Source organism: Monodelphis domestica, chromosome 7, assembly GCF_027887165.1.
Source record: "Monodelphis domestica isolate mMonDom1 chromosome 7, mMonDom1.pri, whole genome shotgun sequence".
NCBI lineage: Eukaryota > Metazoa > Chordata > Mammalia > Didelphimorphia > Didelphidae > Monodelphis > Monodelphis domestica.
In genome coordinates, this window is record NC_077233.1 from 273,469,823 (window position 1) to 273,477,775 (window position 7,953).

Consider the following 7,953-nt stretch of genomic DNA (forward strand, 5'->3'; position numbering starts at 1 on the left):
TTTGATGTCCAAAGCAGCCTTGTGAGGTAGGTTTTATTATTATTCCCATTTTATAAGTAAATAAATTAAGACTGTGAGAGTTTAAGTGACTTTCCCAGATATGTGAACTCATAAGATCATACCTTGTCACTGGACTTTGATAACTCTCGAAGAGAGTAAGGTGACAACTTTATGCAACTCTGCTTCATTTAAATCTAATTTACAAGCAAGTCAGGGCATTGCCCCTTGATGTCATTGATCCTCTTTGGAAATGAAAAATGAACAACAAAGACCACAGAGCCAAAGTATGAGGAGCATAAGAGGTTGAGTCCAACCCTCTCATTTTATAGATGAGAAACTGAAAAAGAGATTAAAGGATTTTCCCAGGGTTGCATAGGGAGTAAGCATTGGGGTTGGGAAGGTGCAGAATTGGAACTCAACTTCCTAATTCCAAGACCACCTTTCTCAGTTTTGAATGGTCCTAAATAACTTCAGCACTTTAGCAGGGAGTATTTTATACTCCCAGGGCAGCTGCGAGTGAGCTATTTTGGACCATGGCATGTATGGTGGGAAGAAATTTGAGAAATAAACCCTTTGCTTTCTTCTTATTATATGGCTGGTCCAGAGTGAGTATTTAATGAATGTTTGTTACCCCTGTTACCTACATGTAATGTGTGGAGTGGTAACTAGATAGCTTGCCTCAAAATCAAGACTACTTCTCAATTCTGTCATTACCACATTTTTGCTGTGTAACCCTAGAAAAACCACTCAACCTCTCAGATGTTCTTTGCAACTTTTAAGACCAGAAACTACAGAAGACAACTGACCTGCATTGATAATGATAATGATAATGATATGATAATGAAAGTTCCATGTACCAATAAAGTCACAGGCCTGAACCTTATTCCAGTCCCTATGCAAAGTCATCTTTGTCTTACCAAAAATAAAAATAGTCAACTAAAGATAAATTAAAACTAAAGCCCTTGCTTTTTTGGTGGGGCCCATTTAATTATAGATCTAAGCTAAAGATAATCTTCATTTATGCAATCTAGCTTTCTAGGTTCAGAATGTTCATCCTTTGGACAGGTCATATATAAACCAACTCGAGCTCTTCATGCAAAAATCTGTGAATTCATGTATCCCTTCCTTCCTAATCTTGAAACAGAGACAAACTGCCACGTAGGGACCAGGCATTTTCTAGGAGTTAATGACTGCACAGGGTTAATGATTCTTGACAAGAGTCCATTGACTCTTCTCATCTGGTTATTAACCTCCAGGAACTGACCTGCCCTTGATCATTACTATTGAGCTGAATGACTGAGGGTTTCACCAACAAGAAACTGATTAATAATTTCCTTTATGTTCAAGTTTCTAATAAGAAAATATGTTTATCGTGTATAATATTTTGAAGATAACAGAAAGTTCTATCATATTTTTATTTCTACTCTTTAGTTCCAACAGACAACATATCTGGCTTGAATATTTGACTTAGATGGGGAAGAATTTTTAAAGACCTAAGAATCTGAAACTTTATTGATAAAAGCAAGGGGATGGCATGTTCACATTTGGATAGTTTGGAGCTGTGAACATATTTTTTTCATTAATACTCTAAATAAACAGATTTTTTAAAATTATGTGAGCAACCATTAGATTTGATAGAATGAGGTTCCTTTAACCCTTCACATATGGCACCGTGAGTTTCTAAGGGTCAGAGACTGCAAAATATAGTTGAGATTATATTACAAAATTAGTTTGGTTTCTTGCATTAATCATAAATTATATTTTCATAAAAATTTGCTCTAAATTAGAAAATTTTAATAAAGAGATTAACTCTTAACTATTCAAGATTTATTATGTTTTTAAATGATTTAAAATCCAGAGACCCTAAGCAAATTCAATGACATTACAAAATTTCTTTTCAAGGTAGAAGTTTTGGTTAAATGAAAAAAATCTGTTGGGTTGCCCTCCCTACCCCCCACCATGTACTTTGCAAATTGGGTTTTCCATATTACATCACAAACATTAATCAAAACATTACTCAGTTTCAGATCAGACTTAACTTATCTTTCAAGTCCTCATTAATCTACTGGTGGAACTATAAGCACTTTATAATAGTTTTACATTTATAATGTTTCATTTTGGCATAATATACTGAGGGTAATGCCTCACAAACCATGAGCTCCACATATATAATTCCAAGATATTGCAAGATCAGGTTTGATGAGAAAGTTTTTCCTTTGCCTTCTGTTTAATATAACATATTTCCTTTATGTGCCGTTATGCCAGGAGAAAAATTCTCCAGACAGGGTCAAATCTGAAGCTCTCAGGGGCTAAGCCATCTGTTGCTGTCCAGAGTTGGGCTATTATCCATGTGGAATGCAACTCAGGCTCCGATTGAAAAGGAATGTGGATTTCATTCTATAGTCTGATCACCCCCATCAGGCAGGGGAAGAGCTGAAAACTCCTTGCAATCCTAGACCAACTACCACTTCCTGAACACCTGCCCCCAAAGCAAATGTTCCCTGGTTGAGTGACAGGTGGCAGAGAATCATATTTAACACCACCTGGCAACTCTCACAACCTTGGTCCTTGCCAGTTAGCATAGACACAATCCAGGTCCAATGAGGATTTCAAATAGTCTACAAATCTTTCCTATGTCTTTGATAAAACCAATCTAGAAGGTGCTACTGATCTATTTCTGGGGTCTTAATAACTTCCAGGGAATTTCTCTACAGTGGCTATAGTGTTTCTCTTTTATATATTGTCTCCCCCAATTAGCGTTGGGTTCCTTGAGAGCAAGGACTATTTTCTTTTTCTGTGTATCCCCAGTGCTTGCCTAGAACAGGGTTTGGTATATAGTTAGCACTTTATACATTTTCATTCATTCATTTGGAAAGTTAAAAAAGACATCTTTGGATCCTTAACTTTGATTTACTTTGAGCCACTTATTTAATCCCATCATCCTAGTAGACAACTTTTCTACTATATAGTGGTACAAAAATTTGAATAATTTGGGGTGGCTAGATGGTTCAATAGATAAAGACCTAGGCTTAGAGATGGGGGTCCTGGTTCCAAAGCTAGTCTCAGATACTTCATAGCTGTGTGACTCTGGGCAAGTCACTTAACCTCAATTACCTAGCCTCTTACCATTCTTCTGCCATGGAGTCAATACTTAGTACCGATTCTAAGAAATAAGGTAACGGGTTCAATTTTTTTGAGTATTTTAAGATAGCTTAAATTATGGATATACATAGAAGACAGAAATTATGTACTCCATTTATGTTTCCTTTGTGATTAATTTTGAAAATACCCAGTTAAGTAAAATTATGCCATTGTGGAGCTTCGGAGTTAAAAAAATCCTCTTATCTATTTAATTCAATAAGCATTTATTAAGAGTTTACTATGTTCAAGATACTATGTAAGGCATGGGAGTTGGAGTTGGGAGTAGAAAGGACAAAGACCCAACAAAAATGAAAATTCTCCTTAATAATAAAAATACTGGAAAAATGAATATGTCATATGGTAGACATGAAATATGAAGACAGATAAAGTTGAAGAGAGGTTAATGACCAAAAATGAAGGAATATGGCTGAAAAAAACTATATAGAGTTTTTCTTTTAATGTCACATTCCAAAAGCAGCAATTATGTATGCTGGGGGTGGGGAGGGGGGGAAGGAGAATAGATGACAAATTGCTTAACAAAATACAGTCTCAGAATATTATGAGAATATTATGGCTGTATTTCATTCTTGATGTCAAAAAAAATAGCAGATTAGACTACTTAGTAAAATGTGAGGAAGAAAAGGAGGAAAATAAATTGGGACTAGAAATGAATGGATAGTATATCTTCATTTCCACAAAGTATTTAATCAATTCTTTCATGACTTCTTTGTGGATAAATGTAGAAATGTGAGATAGATAAGAGTTTGTCATGAAACACAATGCTCAAAGGGTTGATTAATGAACACATTTTGACTTGATTAAATATGTGTTATAGTATTCTACAAGATCCATCTCCATCCTGTTGAATATTTTTATTAATTACTTGAATTAAAACATAAAAATCATATTTATAAGATCATAAGATCTGCAAATGAAAAATCTAGTAAGTTTATATAATATTCTGCTGACAGATTCAAAATTCAAAAGAATCTTTGTAGCCCGGAATGACAGATTAAACTTATCAGACAAGATTTAATTAAAATAAGTATAAGGTCAATACTTTGGTTGAAAAAGTCAACTGCAAAAGTACACAATAGCAAGATATAGTTTAACAGTCAGACAGTCAACTAGCATTTATTAAGTACTTACTATTTGCTAGGAATTGTGTTAATCACTTTTTGTGTTAGAGCTCATTTGGAAAAGACCCAAAGATTTTAGTAGATTGCACTTACAGCTGCTTTAAAAGTTAAAGGCTACAGAAGAGTGTCAAATCTAAACCGAAACAATGACCACTAAACCATAGATAAAGTTCCCTATGACCTGAGTATTTGCCTAGAAAAACATATTAATATCTATATTTTATTGTATTTTTGCTTATTTTATTAAATATTTCCCAATTACATTTCGATCTGGCCCTGGACTCCCTCCAGGAGCAAACCAGGCTGCATAGAGCCCATGGGCCATATGGTTGACACTAGAATAGGGAGCCAATCTTGTAGCCAGGAAGACCTGGCTAAAATATAGGCTCTAACACACACCAGTAGACAGAGAAAGTCATTTCCTCAACTCTGTGTGTTAGATAATTCCCAATGGCAGAGAAGATGCTAAATTACACTGGTAGACATTTTGTCCACTGGGAGGAAACTATACAAGTGAAATTATAGATCTAGTCATTATCTTGGGCTACATTAATAGCAATATCCAAATCAAGGGCAATTGTGACATTGTGTTCTACAATACTCAAAACACTTGTGGAATTCACTTCTGGTACAGTTCTGTGCAGACAGAGACACAGACTGAAGCTTGTCAAAAGGAGAGTGCTATGAGGTCTGGAAGTCATACTATGTAAGGAATGGATAAAGGCTTTGAGAGGTTCAACATGGAGATGAGAAGGTTGAGAGGAAATATAAAAGTGATGTTCAAGTATTTGGAAGACTGTTATATCTAAGGAAATTTAGATCTATTATTTGAAGTTTCAGAAGACAGAATTAGAAACAATAGGTGGAAGTTACTGGTAGGTAGATTTCAGCTCAATAAGACTTCTTTGAACTTTAGAATTATACAGACTTGAAATGAGCTTTCTTATGAGATAGTATGCTTTCTCTCATTGTAAATATTCAAGTAAAAATTCAATATTGACAATAGAATTCCTCTACTAATGGAAAATCCCTTCCAACTCAAAAAAATCTATTAATCTAAATTAGTAACTAATACCAGATGTTCTATGGGAAGATGTTAGAGTAGGGCATGAAGCTTCTTCATGCTCATAATATCCCTCCAAAACAACTAAAAATAATTCAACAGAATCAATACTAAAAGCATCAAAAACAGACAGGAATCAGGAGTAAAGCTGAATAGCCAGAGATAACTAGGGAGGAAGGTTTCTGACTTCCCTGGCCTCAGTCCCACCACTACAGACCCTGAGGGCAGAAACAGAGCAAACAAAGTGAAATCAACAAGGTGACTCTAAGGGCCAAGATTGGCAATCTCACCTTCTTTGCTGAGCCCTGGAGCTTGCAATCTAAGGATACTACTGGAATCCACTTGAGGAGGGCCCTGGGAGCAGCTGGATCTTTTGCAACCTCATCATAGAGACCCTCCTATCATCCCCACCCCACTTTTCCATGGTTAGGAATTGAAGGAATAGATCACAGAATCTACAGGTTTTAGGCCCTAAGGGAAGGAACTTAAACATCACTGCTAACAAAGGAGGAACTTTAGAGGTCCAAGGAGCACAGACAAAACTTCTGCTCTATTCTGGTCTGCAATAGTAAGAGAGGAAGAGTGAGGAAGGAGTGCACACTGCTAAGTGTGATTGCTGAGGGATTGGAGCTCTGTCAGCTGTTCTTACTCCCAGAAGAGTATAGTGCCTGATTACTTCCACAGGGGAGGTGGACAGGTTGCTTGCAGTTACAGTGGCAGAACCACTTGCAAGCTCTGGTTGGAATACTTAAGGTCAATCACTGATTGGGGTTTGCATAGGGGACTGGGAGTACATCTGACCTTGGACTGAAAAAACTGGACTAATTAAATAGGACCCAGGGGAAAAAATACACAAAACAATTCTAAAAACTGAAGTATCATATTCTAACACACTATGAACCCTGGGACTTTATCAAAAAGCCAATAATTAAATCTATTGGCCTAGCTGCTAAAATTTAAACTAAATAAATAAATAAAAATGACCAAACAAAGGAGAAAGAATGCAACTATTGATAGCTATGATGGGGACGGAGAAGATCTTGGCTAAAACCCAATGAACCATGAAATAAAAATGTCTACTTTTTAAAAAAAAAGCAAAAAAATGCAATAAATAGCACCAAGCTAAAAAGAGCTTTTTTTTTTTTTTTTAAACCCTTACCTTCTGTCTTGGAGTCAATACTGTGTATTGGCTCCAAGGCAGAAGAGTGGTAAGGGCTAGGCAATGGGGGTCAAGTGACTTGCCCAGGGTCACACAGCTGAGAAGTGTCTGAGGCCAGATTTGAACCTAGGACCTCCCGTCTCTAGGCCTGGCTCTCAATCCACTGAGCTACCCAGCTGCCCCCCTAAAAAGAGCTTTTAAAAGACTTTGAAAACAAAATAAGAGAGGCTAAGGAAAAATTGGGGGGGTGGGGGTGGGGGGAGAATAATGCAAGAAAATCAAGAAAAATGTGAAAGAAATGTTACCCAAATGGAAAAAGAGATCCAAAAATTCATGAAAGAAAATAATGTAGGTATGTATGGATAAAACCTCAAAGTTGAGAATATAATGGAATGAGCCAAAATGGAAGTGGAATAAACTGGGAGAAGATAGGGCCTGGAGCCTGTAAACCCTGTGGTCTATTACTTCAATTCCTTACTATAAACCAAGGGGAGGTCTCCAGGGGGAGGCTGTAGAAGACTCAGCTATTCTCAGGGCCTCTCCTCCAATGGATTCCAGTTTTCCTTTGGGATGCATGCTTCGGGGCTCAGCAAATAAGGTGAGGTTGCCAATGGCTATCTCATTTGGAAGAAGAATGAGTGGAGAAATTGCCTTGGAGAAGGGGAGGAGAGCTAGAGGACTGATGGTACTAGAACTCATTTAGCATCTCAGCGTGGAACATTGTCATTTCTCAACAAGATAATTTTATTTATATATTTGGACCTCTTGCCTCAAATCTTTCCAATCCATCTTCCACACAGTCAGGAAAAAAATGTTTTTTCTTGTACTATTTCACTCCCATACTTGGCAAACTTTAATGATTCCATATTATCCTTAGGGTTAAATAAAATCTACTGTATTGGAGCATTTAAAACCCTTCACACAAAAACAGAGAAAGAAAACCATAGACCACTTTCCCTAATGAATATTGATGCAAATTTTTAAATAAAAAAGTAGCACAGTGGAAAGTGACATATAAGTACAAAAATATTTATAGTAGCTCTTTTCGTGGTGTCAAATAATTGGATATTAAGGGAGTGGCTGAACAAATTGTGATAAATGATTGTCCTGAAATACTATTATGCTATAAGAAATGACAAGTAGCCTGGTTTCAGGGGAAAAAAAAACACACATATTTTTCCCTTCAGGTATTCTTCACTCCAGACAACTGACAATCCAAACTGATCTTCATTCTGTTCCTCACACATGCCATTCCCTCTCAGAATTGAAGATTCTTCAAAATTCTCCAAGTTCCTCTTATTCTTCCTCTCAAATGACTATATACTAATTTTGTATATATTCTACAAATATTGGGCACAAGTTATCTCCCCAAAGGAATATAAGCTCCTTGAGGGCAAGAACTATTTCATTTTTGCCTTTGAATCTCTATCACTTAGAACTTTAAAGATGCC